The 10,875-nt window shown below is 47.9% G+C and overlaps 1 long non-coding RNA gene across 1 annotated transcript; it reads left to right on the forward strand.

The window, feature by feature from the left end:
- The first annotated feature begins 4,545 nt into the window (after positions 1-4,545).
- On the forward strand, positions 4,546-7,378 carry LOC110340633. Its single transcript, XR_002382433.2, has 3 exons — positions 4,546-4,916; positions 6,117-6,195; positions 6,289-7,378. It is a non-coding gene; the product is annotated as an uncharacterized LOC110340633 (long non-coding RNA).
- The last annotated feature ends 3,497 nt before the right edge of the window (positions 7,379-10,875 follow it).

Consider the following 10,875-nt stretch of genomic DNA (forward strand, 5'->3'; position numbering starts at 1 on the left):
TTTATTCGGACCTAGGTCTGAGGACATGTGTCCACAGCAGTGGAGAGCCCCAGATCCACAGGTCTCCTCAGTGCTTGGGGCAGGAGTGTGTGGTCCTTGAAGTGTAGAGTCTGACTAGAGAGGTGGCAAAGAAACTTCTGTGTGTTAGGTGGCACAAGGTTCCTGCACAACACATGTTCACATCCACAAATAGGAGTTAAGCACCTACAGTATACCATGCACAAGAAGTAAGTCCTGTGCCAAAGAGTGCCGCAGTGGGAAGGAACTCCACAGGGACCCCACCTAGGAGTTAAGAAATATCTAGAAGAAAACCTAGGTGATGATCTCTGTGACTTTGGATTGGGTCACGCTTTCCTGACTTAGAAGCTAGGCACAGTGGGATGCTTTGTAATTCTAGCATTCAGGGAACTGTGTCAGGAGGATGGTGAGGTTGAGGCCAGTGTGGGCAATATAGTAAGACCCTGTCTCAGAAAAGTAAAAGGGAAAATAGGTAAGACAGTGTGCTGACTGGTTTTGTACCCTCCTTGAGTTCCTGTCCTGACTTCCTTTGGCAACGAACAGCAATATGGAAGTGTGGGCCAAATGAACCCTTTCCTCACCAACTTGTTTCTCGGTCATGGTGTTTTGTTGCAGCAATAGAAACCCTAACTAAGACAGATGGAGTTGATTCTGTGTATGTCAAAAGCACTGTGCAGAGAAATGAAGAAAAGACAGCCTGAGAATGAGGGGAAATACTTGAGACTTACTTAATGGATTAACATCCAGAACATGTAGAGAATTCTGGCAACAACATAGCCTCCTCCAAAATAAAACAACCCAATTAGGAAAATGGGCAAAGGACTTGAATAGACACTTTTCACTGAAGACATGCTGGTGGCCAATGAACAAATAAAAAATCCAAAAAGACAAAAGAACACTGGTAAGCCATTAGGAAAACTCAACTCAGAGCCACAGTGAGGACTGGGCAGATGGCTCAGACGGTGGGAACCACAGTACCTGCACCGGGTGTGGACGTGCCTCCAGCCCCAGCACTGGTTGGAACAGATACAGGAGGACTGATGGTGTTTGCTGGCCAGCCAGCTCAGCTGTAAGAGACCCTGTCTCAGGGAAAGAAAGTAGAAAGTGAAAGAGGAGAATTCTCACGCAGCATCCTCCTGCTCCTGGACACGCATCGACAAGCATGTGAGTACACCACATACACACAGAACAACCAGTGAACTCCCACCTCTATGATGTCTGCTCGTGAAAAAACAGGACTAAAAACTGTCGAGGAGGGTGTGCAGAAACAGGGGCCCCATGCATCATTAGCGGGGTGTAAAATGGAGCAGTGCAGGAGACTGGGGATTCCTCAAGAAGTCAGCGTAGAACTATGAAGTGGGGCAGTAATCCCACGCCTGGGTGTAGAACCTATAATGACGGAAGCAAAACTCCAAACGACACTTCTAAATCACGTCCATAGCAGCGTCGTTCAGTTGCCAGAGGACAGAAAGAGCCCTGTGCATACCAACAGAGGAGTGGACAAAGAGATGTGCTCATGTATATGGTAGAATATTAGTCAGGACAGATGCAGTTCTGACATGTGTCTTTAACATACTGGGCAATACTGCATTGCTCAACCTAATGAATGATCTCGAGACAGAAAATGGGATAAAGTTACCAGGGGCTGGGAAAGGAAAGAAAATGAAACTACTATCTAATGGGCACAGAAACTCTGTTATGGATGATGAGAAAGTTCTGGAAATAGACGGTGGTAAAGGCTACATAACAATGTAAATGTACACCTAAAGACAGAACAGTAAAATTTATCTTGTGCAAATTTTTTGCTACACATTTTTTATTTAAATTAGAAACAAGTTTGTTTTACATGTCAATCCCAGTTCCCTCTTCCTCCCCTCCTCCCCTGCCCCCCATCCCATCCCCTTTATGCTCCCCAGGGAGGGTGAGGCCTTCCATGGGGGATCTTCAAAGTCTGTCATATCATTTGCAGCAGGGCCTAGGCCCTCCCCCGGGTGTCTAGGCTGAGAGAGTATCCCTCTATGTGGAGTGGGCTCCCAAAGTCCATTCATATGCTAGGAATGAATACTTACTGATCCACTACCAGAGGCCCCATGGATTGCCCAGTCTTATGTATATTTTATTACACACACGTGTTGCAATCCTCCCAGCTGCCTGCTGACTCAGCAGGGTGACAAGCGGGTCTGGAGAGCCTGGAAGTGGGGACAGGAAACTCATGACATCTCCCAGCCCCCAGCCCATCCACCACATGACAGGCATGGCTACCTGGAGAGGGCTGAGCAAGAGTCCAGGCCTGGACAGGGATCAGGGGAGCTCCCACGATGCCCAGGCAGCACTTATCCCCATGGAGAAAGCAGAAGAGATGTTTTCACAGGAGAGGTGGCAAAGGACCAGAGGAGTACAGAAAGAACTCTGCTCTCCAGTACCATCTGAGTGACATACTTGGCTTCTGGAAACTGGCTCAGGCTGTCCTGTCACTTTAAGAAAAGGCAGCCTATTGGGTACATTTGGGGTCTGAGTACCCCTGGGACTTAGATCCACATACCTATTGTTAGGGCCAGTTCTTCTGCAGCCAGAACATTAGCAAGCTATGTGTTTGCTGTCCCCAGCTCCCTGTCTCCTATAATTGAGGTTCTAGAAATGGCAATGATGACTCTTGTAGAGGAATGGTGGGATTTAGACATCCAAATACCAGAATGAAGCATGTGAGAGACCATATGGCAATGGTGCCTTGTTTGGCCCAGTCCCAGTACTACAGGGACCAGCCCTGCTGGAATTCAGCATACTGGCTCAGCCTGTTCCACCCCAAATGCTCAGGGGACTGTTTTTTTAAAAACAAAGAGGGATAACCACTGCATGAAAGCCTGGCATAGATGGGGAGGTGCCACAGGCTTGGATTGGGGTGATCAACCTGCTTAGGCACCCAGCATTTCCTAGGGATAAATTCTGGTCATGGGAGAAAAGAAGGAACGTGTCTTGGGCCGAGCCGTGGGCCCTGAAGAAATTTCTCCTGTCAACATGGCTTTTGGACAGCATTGTCCTCAGAGAGAAGTTCCTGATTTTCTTCCTTGAGTCCCCAAGCAGGACATGCTGAAGAAAGGGCTTAAATGCCCACACTGGAATTGGCACATGCCATGTCAGAGCCATTAGGGTGCCCTGGTATATACTCTGAAACCCTATGTTGACTGCATGTGAGACCAGCACATCTAGGGAACCAGCTGAGGCCCTGACCTCTGATCTTGGAAGCCCAGTCCAGCAGGCACAAAAAGGACAAGGGTAGGGTCACCATGGGGAGCTTTCCCCAGTGTAGGATTCGGTTTCTGTTTCCTGTACACCAGGGCATCCCCCAACTTCCCTATCAGCTGGAGAAAGAAAGATACAGATGCAGCCAGCCAGAGGACCCAGAAAGAGAAGTAAGAGTGCAGTGGGCAATTCTAGTAGATTCTTTTCCGAATAAAGGAGAACCCCAAACATGGGCCCAACATCAACTGTGCAAGCCACAGAATCTATGCTTTGTTTTGTTTTTGAGACAGGGACTCGTGTATCTCAGGTCACCTATGTAGCTGAGGATAACCTTGAATTTCTGATCTTCCTGCCTCTCCCAAATTCTGGGGTGACAGATGTCATCCTTAAACCTGGTTTATGTGGTCAGGGGCCTGAACCCAGAGTTTCCTGCAGCCAGACAAGGACTCTGACAATGCATCACATCTCTAGCCACAACCCCTCTTTTGATAAGTTTTCCTGCTTTATCATTGAACTTGCTCTGTTACTAGGCTGGTGGCCTTCAGCCCATGATCCTCCTGCCTCAGTCCACCAAGAAGCTGGGATTACAAACCTAGGCCACCAGGCCCAGTGGCTACCCATTGGCTTTGACTGAAGTAGTAGGAAATCTACAGCTGACCCCACGGCCTAGTGTTGCCCGGCCCTTACCGAAGAACCCACAACAGGTGAAATATCAATGTGAATAAAACTGAGTGGGGAGCTTTAGGGTGAGAAAACTCGGGTGGGATGGGCGTGGTTCAGTCGGATGGTAGGTTGGGATCTGGATTGGAATTTAGGGTGGGAATGGGTGCGCGTGAGGATAAGATGGGGCCTGGGTAGGAATGAGGGGCGTGGGTTTGGGATGATGTGTTGGGATTGTGGGAGGAAGACACTTAGTAAGCAGTTGGAGCCGCCATTCGAGTGAGTGAGTCCGGGAGGGGAGCAGCTGCTATGGAGCAGGGTTAGGGGTTGGGAAGGGGGGGGGGTGGAGAGGACCTAGCATCGGGGAATAGCTTAGAGTTTGTGTTTAGGGTTTGCATGTGTTTGGAAAGTCCGGGAGTCACATCCACCTGAATACCCACCCTACTCCAGAAAGTCCCAGTCCCACTTGGCTCCCCACTCCCTGATCTGACCCCTCTGCAGCCACAAAGCTGGAAGTGCCTGTTTCGTGGAGGAAATGGCGGCTGGGCTGGCTGACCTGCCGGCCAGAGAAGAGAACAGGAAGGAAGGCCAGAGAGCAATCCGTGCAGCTGGTTCTCTGCTTCTGCTTCTGCTTCCCAGGAGAGGAGGATCCTGTCCTGGGGGCTGTTTCCTCTTTCCTGAACTGGCTGTTTCCCTCTCTCTGTCCGGCTGAGAGTGTGTGCTCAGAGGGCAGCTGAAGGCCTTGCACAATCTCAGGTCAGGAAAGGCCTAAACGGGGGACAGCCCCCACTGGACAAGGCTTGAGCACTTGGGCAACTGAAGTGGGACCTAGGGCCACAGTGAAGCTTTCTCCCAGGCAAATGGGAAGAGGGGCTAGTGTTCTTGTTCTCCAGTAAAGCCAAGCCTAGCCTGTCTCTGGGCCACGAAGCCTTTGAGGAGAGTCCCTGGCAGCCGGCTCTCCAGTACCTTGCAGACCACGTACATCCACCCCGTGACAGGTGAAGTATGCTCTCCAGCCTTAATTTCAGCGTTGGCTTTGTGACCTTTTTTGTCCAATAGATGTGAATGAACATGACGTAAGTAAGGTCTTGAAATGTTCTTCCGTGGTGGCCTTCCCATCTGTGTGTCCTTGCCAGTGTCACAGAGAACAGGCAGCATGCTGGTCCAAATAGAAGAGACAGATGGCTGGATGAACCAGTGGTCTGGAGCAAAGTCCAGCTGTGTGAGCCTGCACCAGCCACCCTGACGCCCTGTGGGCTACTATAGGTGCCACACCTGAGTTTCCCAGTAGTTCTGGGGTTTATTGGTGACTGGCAGTGGGATTTGGTGTGTGCTTACTCAGCTCCCATAACGGACTAAAGCCTCAGGCCTTGGCCTCGGAAACAGCACATGCTTGCTCTTAGTGTAAGGGGTGTCAGGACTGGCTACCTGGTCCAGTCAGACTTGGGCTTCCATCCTTTCACTGGGTCTATGGAAGCCTTTGTAAGTGAGTAACTCTCCTTCAAGAGAACTGACTGGCCCACCCTGTGAGGTGGGGCCGGGTGGCCACATTTTCGACAGAAGAATGAGCTATAGAGATATTTGGGGATTTTTCCCAGGGAATTTTCTTTTGGAGTAAAAAAAAGTGTGTGTTTGGGGGGGCTGGAGCAGAAGGGTCAGATGGAGAAGGGGAGGGAACTGGGGTGAAATAGCAGAATTGAGGAGCATTTGAGGTAGCATGGAAACTTAATGCAGTGGAAACTTCCTAAAATATATGAAGACGATCCTAATGGGGTCTCCAAATAATGGGGGAGACAGAGTCCCATCTTATCTCTTGTCATCAAAGCAAGCTTCCAGTGCCGGGGCTGGGTTACATCCAATGAGTTATTGCCCAAAAGGTCCAATGGAAATCCCCAGACAACCCAGGCAGTAGGTTGCTCTCCACAAACTGATAATAAGGTCCCATTGCTGAAGACAACGCACCCACACAACTCATTGAACATGGAGAGGTCGAGCTGGTGTCTACATAAAACCTTCACCCCTACATTCTAGTGCCTTTGGTGTGGGAAGGTGCTCTGTAGGCTACCAAAAGAGAAATATCAACACTAACCCAGCTACAAAACCTTTGATCTACAATCTGTCCTGCCGGAAAAATATGCTAGTGCAATGGTGTCACCAAGCTGTGGGAGTGACCAACCACTGTCTGATTTGACTTACAGCCACGCTGTGAGACGGAAGCTATACCAGAAAATGCTAGAGTGATCAAGAACCAGAGACTAGATGGCCCAGGCACCTAGGGTAAAAACAAATACTACTAGTCTTAATATAACATATATGTGTATGTATATATCTCAATAAAATGACTCCTAATGAATTCTGCTATACTTATAGATCAGTGCCTCGCTCAGCCATCATCAGAGAGAAACTTCCTCCTGCAGTGTGAAACAAATACACAGACCCACAGCCAGACATTACTCAGAGATAGAGAGACCTTAGAACACTCGGTTCTAAACGAAATGTCTCCAGCAAATCCTTCCCCTCAGAGCTCAGGGAATCCCACAGAAGAGGAGGGAAGACAGTAAGAGCCAGAGGGGATGACAGACACCAGGAGAGCAAGGCCGCCTGAATCCACTGAGCAAGGACCATGTGAACTCACAGAGACCGAAGCCACAAGCCCAGGGCCTGCTGGTCTGCACCAGGTCCTCCGTGTATGTATTATGGCTTCCAGTTTAGCACTTTTATGGAGTTCCCAAGTGTGTGAACAAGAGGGTCTCTGATTCTTGTACCTGCTCTTGAGTTCTTTTCCTTCTGTTGGGTCACCTGGTTCAGACTCAACGTTAGGGGTTTTGTTTTATCTTATTTTATCTTGTTGTTATCTCTTTGAAGTCTGTTCTTTTTTAGTAAGTGACAGAAAGAGTGGATCTGATGAGTGGGGATATGGGGCAGGAACTGGGAGGAATAGAGGGAGGGGGAACTATATTGTCTGAGAAAATAATCCATTTTCAATAAAAGGGGAAAAGTTGGTTACAAAATAGCAGTAGTATAAATAAAACAGAATGTGTCACCTTTTCTCTCAAGTTGGCATTGGCATACAACTTATTTTTGTGTGTGGATGGGTTGAAATAGGGTCTTTATTATATAGTCCTGATTGGTCTTGAACTTGTGATCTCTTGCCACAGTTTCCAAGTGCTGGGATTATAGCTCTGGGCTACCATATCCATCTGTCAACTTGATCATTGTGAAACCGAACCTTTTGTTTTTAAGTCAGCTGTCTTCAATAGTCTTGCTTCTACTCATGGTCCAAGGTGGCTTCTGGGGCTCCAGTCATTAAGCAAGACAGAGGAAGGGTCAATGCAATTCATGCCCAACTTTGTAACATTTCCTTAAATTGCATACTTCAAGCTTTTTTATGTCAGTCTAGCTAGAAATTAGTCACGAGGTCTTATGTAATTGTTCTAATAGAGAATATTCCCTGAGTAAATCTTGGAGGTTCATTACTGAGTGGATTCATTTCCCCTGCCCAGATTCTGGGCTCCTGTAAAGGCATCAACAATTTACCAGTGTTCGCGCATAGCCTCCAGCCTCCTCCAGAGGGTGCCAGAGGCCTCTGCTTCCACAGCCTTCAAATTCCGGAGGAAGCGGGCGGGGGCAAGACACACACGTATTTGCATCAGAGGTGTGGGGCTCTTTGCTGGTTAGATTTTTTTGGAAGACTGGGCGCTGGAGTCGCAGCTGAGTTCTCACATCTGGATCCAAAGCAGGAGACAGAGAAAGCTAACTTGAACCTCAAAGCCCGCCTCTGATAACACACCTCTTCCAGCAAAGCCAAACCTCCTAATCCTTTCCAGACAGCCCCCAACTGGGGACCAAGTATTCAAATACCAGAGACTTATGGGGGACATGTCATTCAAACCAACACAATGACATACAATCGGGAGTAGAGAAAACCAGAGTCAAACAGGCCTACAAAGAAAGTTACCCTGGGGCCGTCAGACCGGCACCTGGGGATGCTGCTCTGGCAGTTGGCCCTGACCATTTTGCATAAAGATGAGCCGGTCACCAGCCAATCCTAGACAGTGCAGAAGAGAGAGCAGAGAGAGGGAGAAGGATTCTGAAGTGAGTGAAAGGGGAGCTGGGTGTAGAAATGCATGGCTGTGACCCCTGCGTTGAGGCAGGAGGATTGGGAGTTCAGGACCAGCTACGTGGGACCTTATATCAAAACAAACGAGCATGGTAGTTCATGCCTATAGCAGCACTTGGGAGGGAGGCTGAGGCAGGAAAATTGTGATTTTGAGACCAGCCTGGAGGGAGAGAGGGAGAGGGAGAAAGGGAGGGGGAGGGGGAGGGAGGGAGGGAAGAAGGAAGGGAAGAAGAAGGAGGAGGAGGAAGAGGAGGAGGAGGAGGAGGAGGAGGAGGAGGAGGAGGAGAAGAAGAAGAAGAAGAAGAAGAAGAAGAAGAAGAAGAAGAAGAAGAAGAAGAAGAAGAAGAAGAAGAAGAAGAAGAAGAAATGATAGCAGATAACTACTGAGGGCATAGTGCCTGGCGTGGCCTGGCAGCATTTTGAGCAGGGTACATGGAGGAACTTCTGAACCAGCGTGTACTATCATCTCCGTTCACAGGAAGCTGAGTCACAGGGAGGTAAAGAACCCAGAGCTGGGGTTTGTGCAACAGCCAGGCAGGAATGGAATGTGGACACCAACAGCCATTTCCTGAGCCCAGCTCTGAGCTACCCAGCTACACGGACTGCAAAAGAACCTGCAAACAAAAGGCGAATCCAAACATAATACAAATTACAAAAAGGAGTTTATGAAAAAGCGAAGTTTTAATATTACTATATCCATAAAACAGCAAAGCAGCCATGAAAGAAAAGACAAAAGCAAGTTGTGGAAATTTTAAACAGATAGCTAAAATAAAAGAAAATTTAAACAGAAAAAAATATGAAATTCGCCGGGCGGTGGTGGCGCACGCCTTTAATCCCAACACTCGGGAGGCAGAGGCAGGCGGATCGAGGCTAGGCTGGACCGACAGCCTCCAAAATAATACAGAGAAACCCTGTCTCGTAAAACCAAAAAAAAAAAAATGAAATTCTGTGGTTAGAGTTTCCAAAATTAATCTACTCTTCCTTTCTCATGTGTGTGTGTGTGTGTGTGTGTGTGTGTGGTGTGTACATGTGTGTATGTGTATGTGTGTGCATGTATGTGTGTATGTGTATGTATGAGAGTGTGTGTATGATATGTGAATGTGTGTATGTGTATGTATGTGGGGTGTGTGTGTATGTGTGTATGTGTGTGTGTGTGTGTGTGTGTGTGTTGTGAGTTCTGAGGACATCTTTGTGGAGTCAGTTCACTCTTTCCATCTTTAAGGGGTTCACCCTCTCATGCAGCACACACTTCACTGACTGATCTTCTTCCCAGCCCTTCACTCTTCTTTTTTGGGTGTGGGTATGGGAGAAGCCTTGATTTCACCTTAAGCCAGATGTGCCACTATAGCCCCCATGGCAGAGGATCAGGAATTCAAAGCCATCAACCTCTCATAGAAAGTTATGGGCCAGCCTGGACTCTAGGAGAACCTCTTTCAAAATACAACAGCAGCAACAAAACCAATTCCTGTATTCCCTGGTGGATGAGTACAAATCAACCTAGGTCACTAGAAGAAGCCAGAATGAAGTCAAGACTAAGAACAGAAGAGAGAGACCATGGTACTATGTCCTTAAATATATCATTTAGTCACTGGATCAAGCCTTACCCAAAGCTAAAAGGTCTCCAATTAATCATCCACTATCTTTGTTTCTGTTGTTTCCATCAGTCCTCAGATGAGCCACCATGGAGGTGAGCTGCCAGGACTTGGTTGCAATCTCATCTCTAAGGAGAAACTTGCAACAGACAGAAACCCCGTTAATTGCCTTGAGACAACAGTCCATCAAAGAAAGTGCCAGCAGGGGGGGCTGGGAGAGCAGTTCAGTCACAGAGGGTCTGCTTAATATCCACAGACCCCAGTTATATCCCAGACCCCAAAAGGAAAGAGAGAAAAAGGAGGGAGGGAAGAGAGAGAAGGGTAGAGAGATCCTGTCTCAGTAACTAAATGAATTGACAATAAAACAAACAAACAAACAAAACCCACCACAACAAAAAGAAAGCAGTGCTTTCCCCTGTGTTTGAGTTGAAGACACTGTGTCCGTCACCTCTGGGGGCAACAGAGTCATCTGTAAGAATAAGGAGCCCTGTAGATTTCACCAGAGAGTTGCTGGGCCAGACCTGGAGCAGACAGCAAAAGTTCCTAGAGTGGATGGATCCCTCATCGCTCAGGGGAGCACTGTGGCTAGAGAGAGCTGACCAGGGAGTCTTGTGGCCCACAAGGAGCGACCCAGCCAGAGGCTTTCTGATAACTCCATGCATACACAGTGCAACTGTTCAGGGTCTCTAGATGGAGAAAATAAGAGAAGTGAAATTTCTCCTCCTGTGCTGTCAGTGTGACAAACAATTGATGGGTTGGTGAAAGAATTCATTCTTTGAACTAGAATAGAAAGAAAACAAGTTTTTTAGTAACTTTGGAGACAGCAGTGGGCATGGCTGTAGTTTCTATTTTTCTTCTTTCTTTCTTTCTTTCTTTCTTTCTTTCTTTCTTTCTTTCTTTCTTTCTTTTGAGACAGGGTCTCTCTATGAGATCCTGCCTGTCCTGGAACTCTCTGTAGACCAGGCTGACTTCTCAACCTCACAGAGATCTACCTGCCTATGTCTCCTGAGTGCTGGGATTTTAGGAGTGTGCCACCCCGCCTGGCCTTGTTTCTAGTTTTCTAACTGTCTTTTTTATTTCTTCCTGAGATAAAAAGCAGCTATCAGCTCATGTACATATTCTCAAGCCTGGGTCCTCCCTTCTCTTGTAGCCAGCCCTCCTGAGACTGGCACATTCATCTGAGGACCTCCCTGCTACATCACACAGGATTCAACAATTTGGTCCCCAGATGATGCTTCAGCAAGG

The sequence above is a fragment of the Mesocricetus auratus genome, unplaced genomic scaffold (assembly GCF_017639785.1).
Source record: "Mesocricetus auratus isolate SY011 unplaced genomic scaffold, BCM_Maur_2.0 Super-Scaffold_100004, whole genome shotgun sequence".
NCBI lineage: Eukaryota > Metazoa > Chordata > Mammalia > Rodentia > Cricetidae > Mesocricetus > Mesocricetus auratus.